Here is a 23,553-nt window from a genome sequence, read left to right as displayed (position 1 = left end):
TGCCACTAGATGTCACCTTATTTTCCCCAAATGAAGCAGCGTTCGCCTCACCCAACTCCCTACCTAGAAACGCCTCTCCGAGCAAGCTGCTAACCGGAAAGCGGCACTCAGTACATTTGGTTAATGGTCGATGAATGTTGCTATAATGTAACTTGATGGGGCAGGAATTTGCCATAACCTTGCTCATTAATGACAGACAGTTAAAGGTTATTAATTCTGAACTCACTTGCAGTCACCATTAAAGGGTTTTACAGTCCACGAGACAAATCAAGATTGGATTCAGTGAGCTTGAGGTTCATCCTTCCTTTTGATCCTTCCTCCTCCACCCCGCCCCCCACCTTGTCCTATTACCTCCCCCCTTCTGCTTCCCCTCAGTTTGGAAAATAATTTGCATTCTTCATCTGAAAGCGTTAATTGGAAGGAAAACAAATGCAGTCCCAGGCAATTTGGACAAGCCTCATTACTGACTGAGGGCTTGTTCTGAATCAGAGTTTCCCAAAACAACCATCGTAATGCACTGGCCTGGCACCAAATTTTACACTGGGAGGGATAGCTGGGAGAGACATGGCATTGTTCTCAGGGGCCCAATTGTGTGCCTTTAATACAGACTGTTCCAACCAAATGTTGATTGTTTGCTACACAGCCCAGTGGGTTGTTTTCTTCATTAAACCATTATTACACAGTAGCAGAATGGAAACCACTGGTACCACCTGAGACACTGCTCTGCCCCTACCCTGCTCAGCCGCCAGGCTGTGTGGATCCCAAACAATGCCACGTTTCAGGGGTCAGAAGTCCGCCCGCAGCAGGAGACTTGGAGATGCCAAATGTAATTACAATATGTTTATTTTTGCATTGACTGGCTTGGACCGAGCCTGGGGCAAGGTCTCTCCCCTCTCTGGGGGCAGACACTCAGGTTGGGCTGATAGGATGAGCAAAGCGATGACGACTGATCTCTTTGAAAAACAGCCGTGGTCAAAAGTGTCAGAAACCTCCTGTCCTTCTCCAGGAGAAATGGAAAGAAATCTTGTCATCTGAGCAAAGGAAGTACTGTCCAGATCTGCCTACACAGATCTGCACGAGCTCCCAGCATCCTCTCCTACTTCCTTCTCCACCTCCCTTCTCCTGGCCCTTTCCCCTTTCCTCCTGTCTCCTTCATGCCTTTCTTCTCTTACTCCTCCGATTTCCTTCCCTTTCGGTCCAACAATGACATCATTAGATACTTCTGAAGTCTTAGTGTGCAGTATAAATACTTAGTAGGAAGACAGGCTGACAGACAAGGAACAACATTTGACAAATGTTAGTCACAGCCTTTAACACACTACTGCAAGGTGCTTGGCGCAGGGCTACCCCTACAGCCTAAGTCGATATAACTTACTTTGCTCAGGAGTGTTAAAAACTCCCACCCACAAGCGACATAAATTTCGTGCTGTCCTCACCGGCTACATTGGCAGGAGATGCTCTCCCAGCGCCAACATAGCTTCCACTTCTCACCAAGGTGGAGTAATTATGCTGCCTGGAGAGCGCTCTCCCGTTGGCATAGTGCGTCTTCACCAGACGTGCTACAGTGACGCACCTGCACCGGTCTAGTACTGTAGTATAGACTTGCCTCAGATACTGTGGTGATGAGGGCGGAATAAGAAATATGTAGGATAGTAGTTGAATACATAGATCAGCCCATGTAATCTTTCTTTCTTTCTTTCTTTCTTTCTTTCTTTCTTTCTTTCTTTCTTTCTTTCTTTCTTTCTTTCTTTCTTTCTTTCTTTCTTTCTTTCTTTCTATATGAGATTGCTACATTATCCCCATATGGCTGGTCACTCATTTGACTATAAAACAACATGAACAAAATTAATGTTAAAAATCTTCCCAGGAAAGAGAGGAAGTCAGTCTGGAAGTAGAGACAGCGAAGAGGGGGCGGGGTGAGGGAGGAGTTGCTTTCTACAAGAGATGGACCCAAGGGACAAAATCCAGATCTTTTCCTTCCCTAAATTCAGGGCTACTTGGATCTGAGGTATTGCTCTAGGACCATCCCTACTTTCTACCCAGGGAAAATTGATAAAAAGACCAGGCAATCATAAATCAATGGTAATTTAAGAGCCAATCCTGCTGTGATTGGGGTCAGTTGGGTGGTTGCCATTGACTTCATTAGGAGTTGGACAAGGCCCGTGGGGCTCCATGCAGAGGGCCAGCTCAGGGCTTATGCATCACTTGAATTCATAACTAAAGAGGTCTGTATTTTTAAGCGTAAGGGCAAATACTTCCAACAGTTTTCCTTCCACTTGTGCTTTGCATCACACTGCAAAGCATAAGTATAATGCAGAACAGAAAATGCATCTAAGGGTTCTATGAGATCCTGACCTCAGTAACATGTAATCTATCCATGCTACACATCCGTGACATGGTTCTCATTCAAGGGCCCAGATGATACAAAATTATCCTGGAACAGAAAAAGTGTAATTCTTTCCTCTAAACATTTACAACAACAACATATTTTGTGTGTGTGCTCAACGCTCTGAGGAGGAAAACGCAGCAGCTGCTCTCTCCAGTCCTGATGAAATCTGTGTATATTCCAGCTATTTTTAAGCATTTATTTACAAATTCTTTTTGGAACTATTTTAGTTCCTGAGGACACTTGGTCAAATCCAGAGCTGTGATAAAGGGGATACAGCAAAACTGGAATCATAGCACTGTAGGGCTGGAAAGGACCTCGAGAGGTCATCAAGTTCAGCCCTCTGCGCTGAGGCAGGACCAAGTAAACCCTGACCATCCCTGACAGGGGATTGTCCAACCAGTTCTTAAAAACCTCCAATGGTGGGGATTCCACAACCTCTTTTGGAAACCTGTTCCGGAGCTTAACTACCCTTAGTGTTGGAAAATTTTTCCTAATATCTGACCTAAATCTCCTGAGCTGCACATTGAGTCCATTACTTCTTGTCCTATCTTCAGGAGACATGGAGAACTCCAATTGGTCACCCTCCTCTTTATAGCAGCTCTTAACATAATTGAAAACTGTTACCAGGTCCCCGCTTAGTTTTCTTTTCTCAAGTCTAAACATGCCCAGTTGTTTTAACCTTTCCTCCTAGGTCAGGTTTTCTAAACCTTTTCTCATTTTTGTTACTCTCCTTTGGACTCTCTCTAGTTTGTCCTCATCTTTCCTAAAGATTTAACAGAGTTGCACCTACTTGCATTGGCTCTCCTTTTCAGAGAAAAACGAACCAATCTTCTTCTTTCCTTTGTCCCTAAGAAAGCAGACACATAGCTTTTTTACAAGCTCTGGTGGTCTCCATTAGCCTTTTCTTGCAATGCTGCTAGGCTGGCCCAGCAACAGAGCACCCCACAGCGGCACGTCCATGTAGCCAGTCAGCCCTCCTGTGTGCCCACAATTCCTCCTGTGTGCCCAGAAAGGATAGACAAATTCTCCCTTGGTTAGAATCCATAGAGCAGCTCAGCTGAACGCAGCTCTAAGAACCATGGGATGTTCTCCCGGGAGTCTTAGCTTCACACTTAGTCACACTTCACACGGAGTAAGTGCAGGGCCAGGGTGGACACAGCAACATGAGCATTATAGGGTAGCGTGGTTGCTTTCACTGAAGTGAGACTAACTCGAGAAGAGTAACTTGCAGGTAAACAACTTTGAGTTAATTCAGCAGTGAAGACAATCCCACTGTGGGCTCTGTCCCAGTGGCACAATCTGGTTTTCAATGTTTCAGTGTGTGTCACATGTTCTGTTAACCTGGTGTTGTTGCTCAGTTCAGGTTCACAATAATTGCTAGGTAATTAACTCACAAATAACTACTAGTGCTTCTTTTTAGGGGCAGTGAAATATTTATTGAACATGAGACATGATCAAGAGAAAGTGTGGTCCATTGGATAGGGCGCTGGACTTGGGACTCTGTATTTTAATAAAAGATACACTATCATTTCACTCTGTTGGTCACCAGGCATGCTGTCTAATGCTCTCTGAAACAGTAGGGGCTGCATTCACATATGCCATTTCAACTCAAATGGACAAGTCTTTATTGGCAAGGTAAACTGTACTAATGTAGCCAAAGCGTTAAAAAAAAAAGACAGACAGACAACCTTCAGAGTATTCTAGGGGTAGAAACAACCCACCCAGGATAGGGCTACACACTGTGTTTGAAGTATAATCCCTCCAGTCTGTTTGTCATTACTGGCTGACCTGGATCCAGTGTCCAGTTGCTATGTAGCTATCTATGCTATCTCCACTGTCTCTCTCCATTTCCCAGTGCCAGGTAGTTTTCCCTCATCACTCCTTGATTATATATCTTTTCCTGACAGTTTGATGAAATTTTTGTCTTTTTCATAGTTGGGACACTGGATTAGAAAGTGTCTCTGTCTCTCCTCTGTTGGACTGGCTGCGTAATCACTCCTCTGTGGGTTTAGAATGGTCTTGGTACCCTTGGATACCATCACTCCGCACTTTATTGCACAAGCAGTCCCAGTGGAACATAGCACTGCTCCAGAATCTTCCCTCTCAGTTCCCATTTGCAGAACTGGTTTTAATCAGACAGAAAGTCATTCTAGGAGCTGCTCTGTGTGACACATCAAGGCACTCATTAAAATCCCTCTTGGTCCCTCCTGATGGAAAAACAGTGACAAAATGTTCACCTTCTGTGGAAAGGCTGTTGAACAAATTAGACCATGTTTTGCCAAAAGATGATCCTGGATGGATAAGAGTGTTTGTGCAGAAAGGGGAGACCCCAAGGGACACCATCACCTGGCTGCAATCATGGTCTCAATAAATGGTCCCCTTGTTCAGACTGTAGACACCAGTGTGTATTGGATTTAAATATCTTGAAGACCACCAGTCACTTACAGGCCTCTTAAAGGGAAATTCCAGTGACTCATAACCATGCAATTCCATTCTGTTTATTGTGGTACAAATGGAATTTCTTTTGAAGCTGAAATTAAATCTAATAGATGTGAATTACGTGGGAACATAAATTAAGTCTGGAAAGTTGAGGCTTTCACGCTAACAAAAAAAACAAAAACAAAAAACACAAAAAACAAACAAAAAAAGGGAGTGTGGCTAATGCTGCTTGGTTTGAACTTTGGAATTTCATGTCATACAGATGCCTCATAGCTGCAGACAAATTGAAAAGTTGACAAAAAATCATTTTGGGGTCAATGGAAACATTTTGTGCATTTCAATTTTAAGTATTTTTAAATGCTTTTTCATTTTTCAAAAATAAAGAAAATTTTTAAATGAGGCATCACTTTGAATCAACAAATCAAAATGTTTCATTTATAAAAACTAAAGTTTTCAATTTTTAGGGGGGCTGTGAGGGCGGGGGGGGGAGCTGGAGGGGTTGGGGTTCTACCAAAACAATTCAGCAAAATCAACATGAATCGCAAAATGTTTCTGTATCACCAAATTTACATTTTTTTCCAGAAAAAATGTTTCAGGCAAAAACTTTCACCCAGGTCTAGTGAGATCCCAAATGGATCTTTCGCTCTTTCTAGCATGGTATCAGAGTTTGGGGGCAGATGGAGTGGAATTTACATTCTGATTCTTGGATCTCCAAAGAAACAGCCCCCTGAACCACATGCTCAGGGACTGTAATGATTCTTTTCCTGCAGCAACTTTTTAAATTAAGACCTGTGGGCCTGATTCAAGTCTCACACCAGATATACATCAGAGAAATTCCATTGCCTTCTATACACTGATTCCTCATTTATACCACGGTAAGCAAGAACACAATCACACTCAATATCAATAAAATGGCAGCTAGTGAGATAGACAGTGGCACGGGAACTGGTCTTCACTGAGATAAGGCATCATTCTGAAGTGGCCATGTTCTACCAGATATGTCAGTTTTTGCTAGGAAATAGACCCACTCCCAGCACTATGCTTTAATTATCCAATGCAAGCCAGGTATCTTTCACAGTTGGTCACCTTGAACAGAGTTTCAACTGTAGAGATTTAATTAAATTAGCAGATCTAAAAACAAACTTAGAAATAAAGAGGAAATATGTTGGGTTTGTTAAGCATAAAAAAATTCATCACTTAATGGTGACATTAACAAACGATGTTCATTACTTATTTTCCAACTGACCAGGCCTGATCTCTGATGGAGATGTTAGGAATTCCAGTAATTCTCTTTTAATCATTTCACTTTGCATGATGAAAGATGGAAACCACTCACCAGTAAAAAAAGTGCTAGTCTGAAGAAAAGATGCACTTCTTTAATGAAAGGACTAGCACGTCTTTTGTCTCAGTGCAGCCATGCTCCATATCAGTATAGATACAGGCAGAGAAAGAAGGAGCATAATGCACTATGATTTATTTCGATCACAGAGCATTTTTAAATTCACAGAATCAGAATGGCTGGTGTTTAGCTTCACTTTCACGGGGTAGCATGTTTGGATATAAAATTAAAAAAATGGGCCAGATCTTCAGAGGGCATAAATCAGTATAACTCCACTGGGATCAGCTCCATGGGATCAATAGAGTTACATCCATTTGAACTAGCTGAGGATCTGTCCCTAAATGTTTAAGTGCTTTTGTGAAGTATCCCTAACAATACATCCCTAACAATATGTTTGTATCTAGTATATACATGTATTTGTTTGGAGCTTAATAATATGTATTATATCTGAGCTTGGTGCCACAAGTACTCCTTTTCTTTTTGCGAATACAGACTAACACGGCTGCTACTCTGAAACATATCTGAGCTTGTGTCTCTGTGCCTGGATTTGTGTGCTTTGTTGTGTGTTTGCATACGGTGGTATTGTGTACATGTGAATGTTTGTGTGCAATTCATTTAATGCTTGGGTATTGGCCTCTGTAAGCATCTGCACTTTTGTGTGTGTTTGTATAGAATAGTAGAGGGCATAGAACTTAACCTACATGGTGTATAGCAATAACAGTACAATTCCAATACATTGTTACTATTATTGCTTTTATTAATGGTATTATTTAATCCTTATACTGCCATAGCTCCCAGAGGCATCAAGAAGATTGGGGATCCATTGGGCTAGGCGCTGTCCAAACACAGGTGATAATTTTCAAAAACTCCTGATGAATTTAGGAGCACAAGCCCATTGTCTTTCAGTGGGAGATCGCCTCCAAATCCTTTAGGCTCGTTTGAAAATCTCCCTCCTAGCAAATGACAGACCTTGCTCCAGAGTTTACAATCCTAATTCTGCAACACCTTATTCAGGCAAATAGTTCTTGTGCACATGAATAAACCCATTGACTTCAATAGGGACTGCTTGCATGTATGTAAAGCCTATTCTCCTGAATGAAAGTTTGCATTCTCTATCCCTATAATAGGGGGTCTTGGAATCCCTGTCACTGGAGGTTTTTAAAAACAGGTTAGTCAAACACCTGTCTGGAATGAGCTAAGTACATTTAATCCTGCCTCAGCGGAGGAACCTTTGAGGTCCCTTCCTGCCCTACTATTCTATGATGCTTTTGAGAATGTCAATAAATGTTAAAGCATATGTTTGTATGTGTGTGTTTGATGCACAGCCGATGCTAGCCCATTGGGTGCCTTAAGCAGGAATATCCCCCCCCAATACTAAAACAGGCAAGTTTTTATAATAAAAAGCAAATAGGGGGCCCCTGTGAGTTGCTCGGGGCCCTAAGCAATTGCCTAGAACTGGCTCTGGTTTTGTGTAGATGTATGCTTGTGCCGTATTTAGATCTGAGCAAACTCATACCACGTTATTGTGCATGTATGTATAAATCTGTTTGTATGTTCAGGATACAGGGGCCCTAGCAAATCAAAAAGGATGAGCAAAGGAGCAATAACATTTGTTTTATGCCAATGACCAAAAAAATGGTGAAAAAACCCTGCATTTTATGAGGGGGCAAAGCAATGCCTGGATTACAAAGGACAATTAGAAAATGGCCATGTTTTTACAAACTGCACTGAGCATCAATCAGAGTGAAAGACCTGCACCAGAGCGCAAGTCTGTGGAAAAGATCTTTGGGTAGATTCCCAGGGCACTGCTGGTCGCTTCATATATTCAGCCTTTGTAAGAAGGCATTGACTGATCTTTGTTTATAATCATCATCATCATTAGTAGTAACGGTAGTGGCTAGGAGTCCCCATCACGAACCAGGACCTTATTGTGGGAGGTGCTGGACATTATTATTGTTGTTTATTAGGTGTATTATGGTAGCACCTAGGAGTCCCAATCATGGACCAGTACCCATTGTGCTAGGTGCTGTACAAACACAGAACAAAAGGATGGCCCTGCCCCAAATAGCGCACAATGAGAAACAACAGGTGGAGACAAGGAAAGAATGAGACAATACTGATCAGCATGATGGGCAGTGGTCGAAGCACACCAACTGCCTCACCATTGTCCTGTTTTTTGAAGGCAGCATGGTGCAATGAAGCGAAGACCAGGTAGCATGATGATTTAGCTACTGATTCAATTGCAGTGTGTGCAGTCCCATAATGTTCACAACATGCTTCTGGCTTGGGGATCGCTTAGGGTCCGACTGATGTCAAGGGGAGATTTCCCATTTACTTCAGAGGGTCGGGATTTGACCATTTAACTTTTTTTTTTTAGATGGGAGTCTGTATTCAGGATGCGGTGTCCTGCTCAGCTAAAACGAGAAGGTGGGCTATCTGCCCTTATTCTATCCACAGGGAAGGCCAAGTATTCCATCTGCTCTGAAGAAGACTCAGTTTTATGCAACAAAAGTAACACTGGAGCATGAATTTGTCATTACAAAAGGCTTTCAATTCCACCTCAGCTATTTTGCCATGGTCTAAGCATTGCAGGTGGAATTTTCTAAACTGCCTTAGGAATCTAGATACCCAATTTCTAGATACCTAAATTTTAATGGGAACTGGATACCCACATGTCCCATAGACATCTTTACAAATTTCAGCCCATATTCTGATTTTCCTTCTTAGTGGTGTCGTTGGAGAAAAGTGCATATACAAGAAGTTGCTAGTGAGTGGGGGTGGGGGTGCATCCGTGCAAATTGGAGTGGTTGTGCATGCAAATGGGTGTAATCACAAATTTTGAAGGTGCAGTTTTGGAACCCCCAGTGCAAATATGAGTCAGAACGCATTGACAAAACCAGGGAAATCTGGCTCAGTGGGCAACGTTACTTTCAAGTTCACCCAGCTATATTGTTAACCTTCTCCAGGAGGACAGGGTGTGAGCAGTTGTGCAGGTGAAACTCTTTGGGGACTACATGGGCTCCTGTGCTCAGTGAGCTTAGCACACAGTGCAGTAGAAGAGACATTGCATAAATGGCAGGAGCTTTTGTTACCAATCTTGTATGGTCTCTATTATTTGCTGAGCTCAGGCATATATATAGAATGAGCCTCACTCACACTTTGCACCCCCAAAATACTATTAACCTTTGAGCTGGCAGAGCAGAGTCTTTCTTTTTTGTATCCTTGGGTGCCAGTGGTTGGTTTCAGTCAATGACATGTTGGCGAAGAGAAGCAATTGAAGCCCTGACACAGTGTCATGAATCAATGTCACTGTAATTCCCGTCAATGCAATGAGCATGGTGCATCACCGTTGTCACCCACACTGCTGTACCATGTCATCTTCCCAAAGCATGACCCCAGCAAAGTCTGGGCAGGGACAGCACTGCGTCCTTCAAGCTCTCCAGGTGGCTGGGATGACTCTGGCAAGTTCAGATTTCTGAGGGATAGCAGAGAAATGAATTTGCTGAGCAGCTTCACATCTGTTTCTTCCTATCCCACATACTATAGATGAAAAAAAGCCCTATTATCAGAGGGGATGTAATTGGAAATGTGTTATCACTAAGGAAAGGCTTATTAGCTCAGTGGGTCTGTGAGAGGGAATTGCCTAGAGCTCCTGGAGCCTTTGGGATTTTCAGGTTTTGTCTGGTGCATCCTTAATTCAAATAATCCTCAAGGGCTTTTCTTTTGAGTGTAATAAATATACAATCCACTTACATGGCACTCTCTGGCCAAAGCAGTTCTAAAGGGTCAAGCATCTCCATTTTACAGGTAGGGAAACTGAAGCACCAGAAAAGTGAATTCACTTGCCCAAGGTCACACCGTGAGTAAGTCCTAGAGCTAGCAACCATTGCATGCCCCATCTGTGTACCTCTGCTGCTTCCCTGTAACATCCACCTGGACGGCATTGCGGGGGAGGGCCTAGACTATGTCTAACCCTAGTCGTGTGGGGAGTGAGGGTTTTTTACCCATCTGCACAGCATGGTAGAGCTACCTACATGGCATGAGCAGCATTCAGGGGAGCAGTCAGTGGGTGAAGCAATAGTTCCATTCCTTACTTTCCTCCCAATGGAACTGGTGATTAGCAATGAAGAGTAAGGGGCACCTGGAACAGGGAGGTGGCAAATTACTACCCCCCACCAGCCCAAGCAGGCCACAAGGCACTACTATCTTCATAATAACACAGGTCAGAGAACTGCATCTAGTGATTCCTTCAATGAGCCCAATAATCTGTGGCTGAACGAGAGCAAGTGTATGTAACTTAGGCCCGAGGAATCAGTAGAAGCTATTTAAAAGTACCACGATTTGAACAACCACTGCAAGGGCTTGTCAGATATTAGAACCCACAAGCTCTCATACCAAAAGCCAGAAGCCTAGGCCTGCAACCACCCACGCACACCCACAATATTTACGCTAATTTACGGGGAGTTTTCCAAAGGCACAAGAAACAGTCGGTTTCAGAGTAGCAGCCGTGTTAGTCTGTATTCGCAAAAAGAAAAGGAGTACTTGTGGCACCTTAGAGACTAACAAATTTATTTGAGCATAAGCTTTCGTGAGCTACAGCTCACTTCATTGGATGCATTTGGTGGAAAATACAGAGGGGAGATTGATATACACACACAGAGAATATGAAACAATGGGTTTTATCATACACACTGTTAGGAGAGTGATCACTTAAGATGAGCCATCACCAGCAGCGGGGTGGGGGGGGGGGAGGAAAGGAGGAAAACCTTTCATGGTGACAAGCAAAGTGGGCCATTTCCAGCAGTTAACAAGAACATCTGAGGAACAGTGGGGGGGTGGGGTGGGGGGAGAAATAACATGCGGAAATAATTTTACTTTGTGTAATGACTCATCCATTCCCAGTCTCTATTCAAGCCTAAGTTAATTGTATCCAGTTTGCAAATTAATTCCAATTCAGCAGTCTCTCGTTGGAGTCTGTTTTTGAAGTTTTTTTGTTGAAGGATAGCCACCCTCAAGTCTGTAATCGAGTGACTGGAGAGACTGAAGTTTTTAGGAAGATCACCAATGGATTGTAGTTTCCTCAGGAAGTCAGTGGTGTCTCGAAGATAGCTGGGAGTGCTGGTAACGTAGGGCCTGAGGAGGGAGTCTACATAGCCAGACAATCCTGCTGTCAGGGTGCCAATGCCTGAGATGATGGGGCATCCAAAAAAGGGATCACTTAGATTTCCTGGGGATTTCCAGGTTTATGGATCTTGGGTAGCAATTAGAATACCCCAGGTCGGGGTTCTAGGGGTGTATCTGTGCGGATTTGTTCTTGTGCTTTTTCAGGGAATTTCTTGAGCAAATACTGTAGTTTTTTTTGGTAACTCTCAGTGGGATCAGAGGGTAATGGCTTGTAGAAAGTGGTGTTGGAGAGCTGCCTAGTAGCCTCTTGTTCATATTCCGACCTATTCATGATGACGACAGCACCTCCTTTGTCAGCCTTTTTGATTATGATGTCAGAGTTGTTTCTGAGGCTGTGGATGGCATTGTGTTCTGCACTGCTGAGATTATGGGGCAAGTGATGCTGCTTTTCCACAATTTCAGTGCACGTCAGCGGAAGCACTCTGTGTAGAAGTCCAGTCTGCTGTTTCGACCTTCAGGAGGAGTCCACCCAGAATCCTTCTTTTTGTAGTTTTGGTAGGAAGGTCTCTGTGGGTTAATATGTTGGTCAGAGGTGTGTTGGAAATATTCCTTGAGTCGGAGATGTCGAAAATAGGATTCTAGGTCACCACAGAACTGAATCATGTTCGTGGGGGTGGAGGGGCAAAAGGAGAGGCCCCAAGATAGGACAGATTCTTCTGCTGGGTTAAGAGTATAGTTGGATAGATTAACAATATTGCTGGGTGGGTTACGGGAACCACTGATGTGGCCCCTTGTGGCATGTAGTAGTTTAGATATTTTAGTGTCTTTTTTCTTTGTAGAGAAGCAAATATGAGATGGTCACATAAACACCACCCTATATCGGAAACCTACTGTCCTCTATTCCTACCTACATGCCTCTAGCTTTCATCCAGATCATACCACACAATCCATTGTCTACAGCCAAACTCTACGATATAACCGCATTTGCTCCAACCCCTCAGACAGAGACAAACACCTACAAGATCTCTATCATGCATTCCTACAACTACAATACCCACCTGCTGAAGTGAAGAAACAGATTGACAGAGCCAGAAGAGTACCCAGAAGTCACCTACTACAGGACAGGCCCAAGAAAGAAAACAACAGAACGCCACTAGCCATCACCTTCAGCCCCCAACTAAAACCTCTCCAACGCATCATCAAGGATCTACAACCTATCCTGAAGGACGACCCATCACTCTCACAGATCTTGGGAGACAAGCCAGTCCTTGCTTACAGACAGCCCCCCAATCTGAAGCAAATACTCACCAGCAACCACACACCACACAACAGAACCACTAACCCAGGAACCTATCCTTGCAACAAAGCCCGTTGCCAACTCTGTCCACATACCTATTCAGGGGACACCATCATAGGGCCTAATCACATCAGCCACACTATCAGAGGCTCGTTCACCTGCGCATCTACCAATGTGATATATGCCATCATGTGCTAGCAATGCCCCTCTGCCATGTACATTGGTCAAACTGGACAGTCTCTATGTAAAAGAATGAATGGACACAAATCAGACGTCAAGAATTATAACATTCAAAAACCGGAGAACACTTCAATCTCTCTGGTCACTCGATTACAGACCTGAGGGTGGCTATCCTTCAACAAAAAAACTTCAAAAACAGACTCCAACGAGAGACTGCTGAATTGGAATTAATTTGCAAACTGGATACAATTAATTTAGGCTTGACAAGAGTCTGGGAATGGATGAGTCATTACACAAAGTAAAACTATTTCCCCATGTTATTTCCCCCCCCCCCACACTGTTCCTCAGATGTTCTTGTTAACAGCTGGAAATGGCCCATCTTGCTTGTCACCATGAAAGGCTTTCCTCCTTTCCCCCCCCTGCTGCTGGTGATGGCTCATCTTAAGTGATCACTCTCCTTACAGTGTGTATGATAAAACCCATTGTTTCATGTTCTCTGTGTGTGTATATAAATCTCCCCACTGTATTTTCCACCAAATGCATCTGATGAAGTGAGCTGTAGCTCACGAAAGCTTATGCTCAAATAAATTTGTTAGTCTCTAAGGTGCCACAAGTACTCCTTTTCTTTTTAAGAAACAGTCGTGCACCCAACTCCCACTGACAGGCAATGAAATGTGGTCACCTAACTCCCATTGTGCCTTCAAAAAGAGCAGCCTGCAAACCTGCAAGCCAACTCTTATGAGTCCGACAGGCGACATTGCAAAGCCCTCCTGGACTGGGTACATAATGGAAGCAACCACGTGTTCTTCCCTCAGCGGCACCCTGGGCGGATGCTGCCCTGTGAGCTGGGTAATGTTTCCCGGGTAGAGATTGAACAGGCAGGCGAGTTTTGGAATTGATGGCCCCATTGTCTTCCTACCTCGAAAAAATTCTCCGTACAAAATATTAATACACTAAATGTATATATGCAATAAAGCTCCAGCAGACCTCCAGGAACCGGCCAATGGGAGTGCAGAGCCGATGCTCGGGGTGGGGGCAGCACGTGGATCCCCATGGCCCCCAAGCCCAGGAGCCGGACCTGCTGATGACCGCTTCCAGGATGCAGCGCAGTGTCAGAACAGGTAGGGACTAAACTGCCTTAGCCGGGCAGCACCGCCAACAGGACTTTTAACAGCTCGATCGGCGGTCCTGACCAGAACCGCCGCGAGCCAGTGCCTTCCATTCTGCGACCCAATTCTGGGTCACGACCTGCAGTTTGAAAAACCTAGTGAACAGAGCACTACACTGGTGTCAAGAGACCTGGGTTCTGTCCCTGGCTTAGCTCCTGAGCTGCTCTGTGACCTTGGGCAAGTTATGTCATCACTGGTTCCCCTTCTGTCTCGTGCATGTAGCTGGTAAACTCTCCAGAGCAGGAGACAGAGTGGTGTGTCTGTACAGTGCCCAGAACAATGGGGCCTCTGGATGCTACTGTCATAACTGGCTCATGGGTACGTAGGCCTTTATGCTGGCCCTCTGGTCGGGGTGAATGTCACCGTTCTGAAGAGAAAACGCTTTGCTTGTGGAACAGAGCGGGTGGCACCCGACAGCAGGGATTGTCAAAGACATCCTGGAGGGAAGAAGACCAAGAGCTCCCCAAAGGTGCTCGCCCTTGCCCCCATTTCAAGTTGCGCCAGCTGGCCCCTGTGTTCTCCTATTCATTAATACCTGGGAGCCAGTGGTAGTGAGCTCTGCAAGTAAAGCAGTGCCGAATGGCTTCCATTATAGGTTTCTGTTTGATTTCATTTAGGTTCCAGATACAAAGTATAAACTCTCCCAGCCAATGCACATACTGTAAGTGCACCCGCCAAGTACGGTTTTCTCTGTTAAGTTTATGGAACACATTTTGTTTAAACAGGAAAACAACTGAATAGATTCCCCCATTTTCTCACAGCCCTTCCCTGCAAGCCCCCTAGGCAGTGGGATTTAGGGGAAATGTTGGCACAAGTCCCTTGTTAAAGTATTGGCAGCGTCTCTGGTGACATTGGGCACCACAGGTTGCTTTAGGGTTTAAAAGAGAGAGGGAGGGAGGGAGGACAACTGATAACTCAGTCTGGAAATAAAGTAGCATCTTCAGATTCAGTACAGCAAGGAACTACTTCTCCTCTAGGCTACTCTATCCTGAAACTCAACACCACACACCAAATCATAGCCCTGGGAAGCAGAACATGAGGTACCACTTGTAGTTTGTTCTCATGAGCTGTACACAGGAGGTACCTCAATTTCTGCATCCTAGAGCTATAACTGGGTCTGTGGTGTAGAGTGAAAATTCACCTCCATGGAGTGGGCCAGCCTAAAGCTAAAACACCACTTAATCTCACTTAATTCCTCAAAGTAGGGTTTAAATGAGATTTAAATGGCATCAAGGCCAATGAGCAAGGGTAAATTTTCCCCAGGCTAGAATAAATCCTGTCTGACCCTTTCACTGAGTTATTATTTTTCTGATTAAAGGTGGGGAAAAGATGAAAATCTCCCCTAAGTACAGCTGGCTAATTTTCGCACTTTCTTTACAACAAACGATAGGCCAAAGGCTCACTGCTGGCAGGCATCAAATCCAACATCTGCAAATGGAGAGCCTCTGGCCTCTGGAATTTATTGGAATTTTCCAACCCATGTAAAAAAATTCCCAAGCTGACTATAATATTTATTGAGGGGAGGGTGGGGCAGCGATATTGTCCATGTCCTGCCCCACTCTGAGATGTGTCCCTGCTTCCATCCTTATGTTCCAGGAGTGCCCAGCGTAAGGATTTGACAGGATAAATCAGTCAGCCCTAGACAGAGTAGGTTTCAAAGACCTCAATTTCTCACCTTCAATCTGAAGGAGTAGCCGGTCTGAGGAACAGGGGCAGGGTCTCCCACTCTGTCCATTTTCACTTATCTATTTGCTTCACTGAATGTGTCAGATCCAGTGTTTGGAAACAGTACAGTGACTTTCCCACATCACCCATTGAACCAGAAGCCCCAGGTGGGGGAATTGGATAATATCTGGCCACCTCTTATCTAGCACTTTTCATCAGTAGATCTCAAAGCACTTTACAAAGGAGGCTGCTATCATTTTCCCCATTGAACAGATGGGGAAACAGAGGAGAGAAGTGACTTATCCAAGATCACCTTGCAGGCCAGTGGCAGAGCTGAGACTAGAACCCACATCTCCTGTGCCCCGGTCCAGTGTGCCAGCCACTAGGCTGCACTCAAATAAGTGCAAATGAGTAGAACTGGTTGGAAATTCTCTGATGGAAAATAAAATATTTCATTGATAAATGCTGATTCGTCTCACTTGAAATGTTTTGCAGACATGGTTCAAGTTTGATGAAGTTGCAATGGATCCTAGGCAGATTTCTGATGTACCCACTTGGTGGGCTGTCGGGGAGCAGGGCTCCCAGGGCTTCCAAGCTCCTGGCCCACTATTAGCGCCGGCAGAGCTGCCTGGAAGACTGCCCCAAGGCCAGGTTGCCATTCCTTTTTGCTGAGGATTTCAACATGTTTGTTTTCATTTCAAATCAGACTGAAACCAAACCTCAGTATTTCAAAATCCTCTGTGAAACAGTTACCTTTCTCCACATGGGTCTACTGATGGGATCTGGATGTTTTTCCTGTCTGAGGTGGCTGGAAAGAAATCCACCATGGGGTCAGTAGGCTCCAAAAGTTGTACCCATTTGCAGGCTGTCTGGTAGCCTCTCTGTGTGACGAGTTTCGTGGGTTTCAATCAGGTTTTTAGCCGAGAGGTGTCCACATCACCGAATTCATCACCACATCTGGCACTATGAGGAGGCCTCAGCAGAGGATGAAGACTGAATAGTCTAAGGACACTGATCTCCACTCTCTCCAACAGATCAGATTGATCTCCATGGCAGAGGAGTATGGGGGCACTGAACTAGCTGCTGCCAATTCCACAGGTTATCTGCTTCAGACTGTCCGTCTGGCTCCTTTCACATGCACTTAAGGAGACCCTAGACTACAAAGTGCATCTACAGAATTGTTTGAGTCACCTGGACACATGCCAGGCATCTGCTAGAGGAGACAAGCAAATCAGGGGTTAAACACCCTGGCAGAAATACAGTTGTACGATGCTATAAAATATTTTATAGCATTTTTACAATATTGTGCAATGGGGTTTGGGACCTGAAAAGAAAACACCCTATAAATGTAGGCAGCAGCTGATGGAGAACGCATGACAGGTATCGTTTACCTCCTCCCCCTTCCCTCTTAGTGCCCGCAATGCAACCAGAAACACTTGTTCCCCATTTCTCAGGTTGTTTTGGGTTTCTTTTCTTTTCCCCGGCACATCTGTGCAGTTTTTATGTGAGTGCCGCATACTTACAGGGTGAGCGCATGTTCCTTGTTGCTGCAAACAGCCCCTATAAATGTTGAAGCCAAGCGTGTCTAAATATTACAACATATTAAACACCTTTCAGCCTGATCCATAAATTTGTAATTGGTGCAAAAATAACAAGCCCCCTCTTTGAATGTGGCTCCATGTTCACCATTGTCCAGTTGCTCAGTTCCAGCTTGCCTCAAGACCCAAATGGCGGAGTCTATAAAGGAAAACGGCAGTGATTAGTTAGAACACTTTAGATGACTAAATAAGCAGCTACTAAATTTAGCATGTGTATGCAGGGGGTGTGTGAGTAAAATGAAACTTTAAAATTGGTTTTCAGAAATATAGGACAGCTCACTGATTGATTAACTTCGTGCCTGGCTGATTTTCACCTACGAGGCAGTAGGTCAACACAAATTCGGTGCACCATTTAAACTCTTACAATAGGGCTGTGACTAATGCCTAACGCTCTGGAAAGAGGCGGCTCTGACCCAGCTGTATCTAGCACTGGTGTGTCCCAGTGTGAGGATGGTCTAAGATTAAGGCTCAGGGTCTGCAGCTCCCATTTGAATGCATGGACAAGGCAGGAGACTTTCCAAACAGTTTTAGCTAGAAACTTACTTTTTTAAAAAAACGAAAGGCGAGATTCTCATGTAATCTTTGTATTCCAGTAGCCGGGGCTTAAGAAAAATTCCAAATATCACAAGACTTTCTATAAAATCGCAACAGTTGGCAACACTATGTTTACAGTGAGGCATGCTAAGAAACGTCTAGTCCAATTGTATGATTTAGTGCGAAGCAGATGGCCTCAGGTGATCAAGAAAGAATTTTTCCTCCTATGTACTGCCCTGCAATAATCATCCAGGTACTTTGAAGGAGAATGAGAGGTTCCTCTCATGTAAAAGCATCAAATATTTGTCCTCTCTGAAGGTAGATATCTGACTTCATGGCCTATTTGTCTGATCATTCTGGGCAAATCCTACAGTGTGATCCTATGGGTGTTTTGCCATTGCTTTAACCATTGTCAAATGGAGCATACAATATAGTTTCAGCATAAGCAAACTTTCTGTACAACAGCTCTGTTGGCCTGACTTCAGTAGGGGACTCAAACTGTCTGTCGATGTACTGAGAGAACTGGGGGGCAGGGTTTCTTGATGATTCACTTTTGCATTTCAATTTTCTTGAGTTGTTCATTATTACAATTATTTATGTTCCACTAACATCTAGGGAACCCAACCAGGCTCAGGGACTCTGTGATGGGTAGAGCCAGGAATGAGGAAAAGGGATGGCCAGATGGGCTGTCAATCACCCAGAGAGACAAGGGAGGGACATCCCTTCCCTGCAAAGGACTATGGGTAAGGAAGCCCTCTATAAAACTCCCTGGCTTCCAGTTAGGAGTCAGAGTTGCAGGAGGAAGGGTCATCTAGAGGAACCTGGGTGTGTTGGGGCTTTGTTAGTGAAAGTACTCCTTGTAGGGTGTTTGTTTATTTTGGGGTTGTTTGGGGAGTGGGGGTGGATGTGAGGGGGGAGGAAGAATTTGGAATAAATCTTGGTATTTTTTGTTTAAACTCCTCTCAGTTGGGTGTAGCTATTGGACTCTGCTACTGATTCATGGTCCTAGGTGCTGTACAAACACAACCCTGCTCTGGAAAGTGCAATGACAGCCTTAATAAACAAGAGAGGAAACAGGTTAAGTGCTTAGCCCTAGGTCAGCAGCTGTGCCAAGACTTGGGCCTGGATTTTCTGTATTCTATCCCAGTGCACTGGACCATCCTGCCTCAGCTTCAGATAGAGCTGAATTAAATTGCTTAATAGATAGGTAGTTAGCCTAGTAACTTGCCAAGCTAGTCTCTTCATGATTTCAGGGGGCTCTGGCTTTGTAACTCTGAGTGAGGCCCACCTCAGGGTCTCTTAGCCAGGTCTGGTAATTGCTGCTAGATCATCTGCTGCCTTCAGCTCTCACTTGTTTCATGCCATTGCCCACCCTGTGTTGCTAGGGGAGCTCTGTCTCTGGAGAAAGCTAGAGGTGTTATACACACACACACACACACACACACAGTTGTATGAAAATGACTACACTTTCCGTCAAATTGTTCAGAAAACTTGTTCAGAAACTCCAGGTCAGTGATTTACTTTAAAACTCTCCCACCACCCCCCGGCTCTTCAGGTTTTGCATTTCTGCAGAATTTTATGCAGCTGGGTCAAAAAGCATGAAGATTTGGATTTCAAATTTTGAATGTTGACATGCAGTGACCCCTATCCATCAAAAAGAGCCTTTCCTACTGGAAAAGGTGCTCCTTTTCAAGTCGGAATTTGTTCTGTGCTGAATGGAATTTCCAGCCAAATGGTTCCAGATTCAAGTTAATCATGAAATGAGTGTTGGTTTTAAACAACCATAACATCCTCTATCAGAATTTAAAATTGTTCCTCTTTTCACTGCAAATATTTCACACCGTGGGTTATAAGTGGATAAAGCAGATCTTCTGGTTCTAATGGCCTGTCCTTGGAATATCTTGAAGGATGTTGTGATTGGGAATAACCCCCCTTGAAAATGATACCTTCACAGAGAAACATCTGTCAACCAATCCTCACCGGCCAAAGGACTGCTTCTATATGCAGTGATTATTGCAGTGACATTGTTTAAGTTCAGGGACTGAGGTATTATCCAGCCCACCTAGATGTTTGTTGGGTATCTCGAGCTATCATAATGGGAAACATATCCTATTCCCTATCCATCCCCAAGCATGATATGACATGACCCAAATTCTTGTAATAGCAGCTGCCCCTGCGTGTAATCCCCTTCTCAACATAGAAGAGATGCACGCTAATCCCTATCCCACCCAGCCAAATGCCCCCTGCCTGTTGTTCTTTGATTCAAAAATAACTGCCCCAGGCCAATCCATCTCCCTCTTTCCCATCCATCTCACAGATACCTTCCCATTTAATCCAGATGTCCCCATCCACTTCTGTCAGCCTCTCGCTTCCTCAGGGCATATATGCCACAGAAGCACAAAAAACATTTTGCAGCAGGGGAGCTAGGTGAGTCTATGGTACTCAGGCTGCGAGGGAAGGGAGTGGGATTTGAGTCCAGGAACAGCTGAGTTAGTATTTGAGGAGCTCTGGGAGCCTGCTAGGTCACAAGGGAGGCGAGATCATGAGGATTTATGTAGAAGCAAATACTTCCCTGATCCATGTCTCCATCCCTATTGTGCTTTATCAGCTGGTGACGGTGAAGCCTTGAGTGTATGAGGAAAAACCAGATATTGGGCGGGAGGGAACATCTCCAATACAAAGTGACCGTGATTCCACCATTCAACACATTAGTGCTCATTATAATAAGGGATCTACACAATGGGTTGACTTTTTAAGCTCATTTATCCTCACATGGCAGACAAACCTCCTTATCGGCGTATTAATCGGTCTGTCCATTTAGCCACGTAGCTGCCTCTCATATTGGAATTTATAGAGTGCCCATCCTCACGGCACAGTGCTCTGACACACTCTGTGGGATTTCTTCAGACATGTGTGGCCAGGCTTTGAATTGCACTGGAACCAACCTCTTTTTAACCCTGCATCTTCCAAAGTCTACCCCTGAAACATTTGATCATCGCAGGGACCATATTAGAAGCCATGTAATTGCAAATGGAAATCATCCCATCCCAACCCCTCCTCCCAGGCCAGCTGCTATCAATGGCATCAGAACTTGGATTACATCAATTCTTTTGACATTGCCCAATTGAAACCCGGCTCCCCCAGGGAAGCCTAGTTTAATTGAGTGTGGTTATTAATATTGTATTATCAGCAGCCAGATGGTCCGGAGACAGGCAGTGTTCAAACATTTTACTGATGTCCTTCAGAGGAAAATGATTTCCACTTATCTCCCAGTCTCCTGTGCTGTGGGTGCTACAAAGTGTTAACAGCACCCTGCTCTGTTGAGAGCCATCTCCAGCAATAACAGCCTGGCTGTAAAGTGGGATGTAAAAAGGTGTTGGTGTGGATTTTAATTAAAATAGTTTTCAGAACTTTTGAGGGGGAGATGGGAAGTGCTGGGTCCCCCACACTGAGCCTGGGAAATGCCCAAGAGTGACTTCTCTGGAGAGATTTTGGACTAATATGCTAAGAGCTTTCAGCAGCTTAACCTGGTGCCTCCAGTCCTGCTGCAGCTAATGCCAAAGGCATTTCCAATGTAAAGCAACCCTGATTCTCCAAGCAAGTCAGTTGGATTCAGGCAAGTTTGGGGACAGATCAAAAGCCAGTCTGGTGACTTGCATGGAAAAATGTGGACATGCAAGGGGGGGAATAAATCCTTTCCACAGCATGGTTATGACCAGAGAAGTGACTATAAAATCGTGGCTTAATGGGGGGACACTTCAAAGGATCTTTGCAGTTCAGGCTTAGATTAACATCCAAATAGTGATCTTAGTCCAAGCTGTGGCTTCCAGCCTTTCCTGTCTACCCATAACCCCCTTCACCCAGTAGGTCCCACAACCCTCTGTACAGAACACACACACTCACACACTTGCTGTTTGCCTTCTTGTAGGTCAGCAGGCTGGGGACGAGTGGGAGGTGGCAATCTAGCAACCTAATGACCCCTCTTGAATTGTGATCTTCTTCGGGAGTGGCCTGGCAGTCTGTTCCATCACACTGACTGTGGGCTCGTGTTCCAAAGATAACTGTGATGCTGCAGGAGAGAAGCTGGCTCTCAGGTCTCCCAATAACTATTTGGGCAGCACAACAAGCAAGAACCAGGGATGAGGTTAAAAGGTGCAGGGGCAATGTTGGGACTTCCTCTGTCTCTCCTCATAGGAAGAGGAATGGGGACATCTTCAATGTGGTGTACTGAAAACTGTTAAAATGACATACTATCCCTTTAAGAGTAAGGGGTTTCCTGGTCTGGCTTGCAGGCTAGGGGGCTCTGTATGGAAGCATGGGATCTAGGTCTTCTGCAGTCCATCTGCAAAAAGACAGCCTAGAGCAAAATGGGGTGAGTTGTGCTTTCTGTCTTAGTGAGCAGTCTGTTTTGTCTGTCTCTGGTTTTGGTTACTGTGTGTTATCATTCTGGCTTCCGAAAAATAAAGTAATGTCACATTGCAGCCTTTCAAAAAGAGTTCTTTTATCTTTTTATCCAGCTTCTCTGAATGTTTGCCATGATCACAACACTTCATCAAGAGCTCTCTTGGATCTTGAAGAAAGTTTGCATTTGGTTCAGTTGGAGGGATAGGCAAAATTTGAGAGACTGGCCAATTCACCCATCCCTAATTTGTCAGTGTCTTCCATAACAAATTTACTCAAGACCTGGTGCCAATGACTCTGGGATATGGGACAGCAGGGAAAGAAAAGTCACTGCAGTTTAGGCTGCAAGAGGAAAAGAGCTGCAAAGTCCTTGTATTAGAGAATGATACTTGCTTTGAGGCAGCAGTGGCTTCTTGTGACTGAGAGTCAGGAGAACTGGGTTCCATTCCTGGCTCTGACAGTGACTCACTCTGTGGCCTTTAGCAAGTCACTTTGTGTATCTTCAGAGCCTCTCATTCAGGGAGGTTGGGGGGGGGGAGTTGTAAAGCACTGAGAGCCTTGTGCAGAAGGGGCTGTTTATATTCTCAGGGTGATACCAGTGCTCAGATAATGCCATACTCCTAACCTTGCAGTCATCACCCACGCTTCAGACTCAGATCTTGTTTGCTTTTCACTCTGAGACATGAGTTCATGTGGCTAACTTCACCAGGGTGTCCTATGGGACTGGAATACTCAGTAGACTGGGGTCCTCTTCAGAAAGGAGGTGGTAGATGGCATGTGGAGCCTTGGAGAATAAACTGAACTCAGACATGTAATGTGACATACATACAATGTCCATGTGCAAATTCTGGTTTTGGCCCAGTCTCTGCCTTCTACATGGAGAGGGAAGGATATTGCAGGATTTGCTAGGCTTTTGCCTAGCCTGATACCTTTCCCTTGCTAGGCTTTTGCCCGTCATGTGCACTTTGTTTCTTGGTACTGGTCTGCACAGCAATACCTGCCAGCGGGAAGACATTTACTCTGCTACGAATAGCTCCCCTGTTGCAGTATATTGATCCAGCCTCTTCAGCCAGAAGATAAATTGCCCTCATTCCCTCTCTCCCTGTCTGCACTTTGAAGAGTGCAGTAAGAAGAGCAAAATGGTGGTGTGAAAGGTTGAGAGAGAGTTTGCAGATAATACATAAATATTCACAGCTGTAGCTTCATCATTCAAGCTAGGGAGGAAGATCGAGTGGTCTTTATGGGGCAGATCCCAATGCTTACTTCAGTATGCAAGAGCTTCATGTACAGCCCTCACAGTAGTCTTTCCAGGTGGGTGGGTAGGACAGTGTTTCCATTTCCTTGAGCTCTGGCCATCCAGCCCTTGTCTGCATTTTAGATGGAGAAAATGTGTTTTGGGGACACACAGCTGGAAGATG

The sequence above is a fragment of the Dermochelys coriacea genome, chromosome 14 (assembly GCF_009764565.3).
Source record: "Dermochelys coriacea isolate rDerCor1 chromosome 14, rDerCor1.pri.v4, whole genome shotgun sequence".
In the NCBI taxonomy this organism is placed as follows: Eukaryota; Metazoa; Chordata; order Testudines; family Dermochelyidae; genus Dermochelys; species Dermochelys coriacea.
This window is presented reverse-complemented; position numbering follows the sequence as displayed.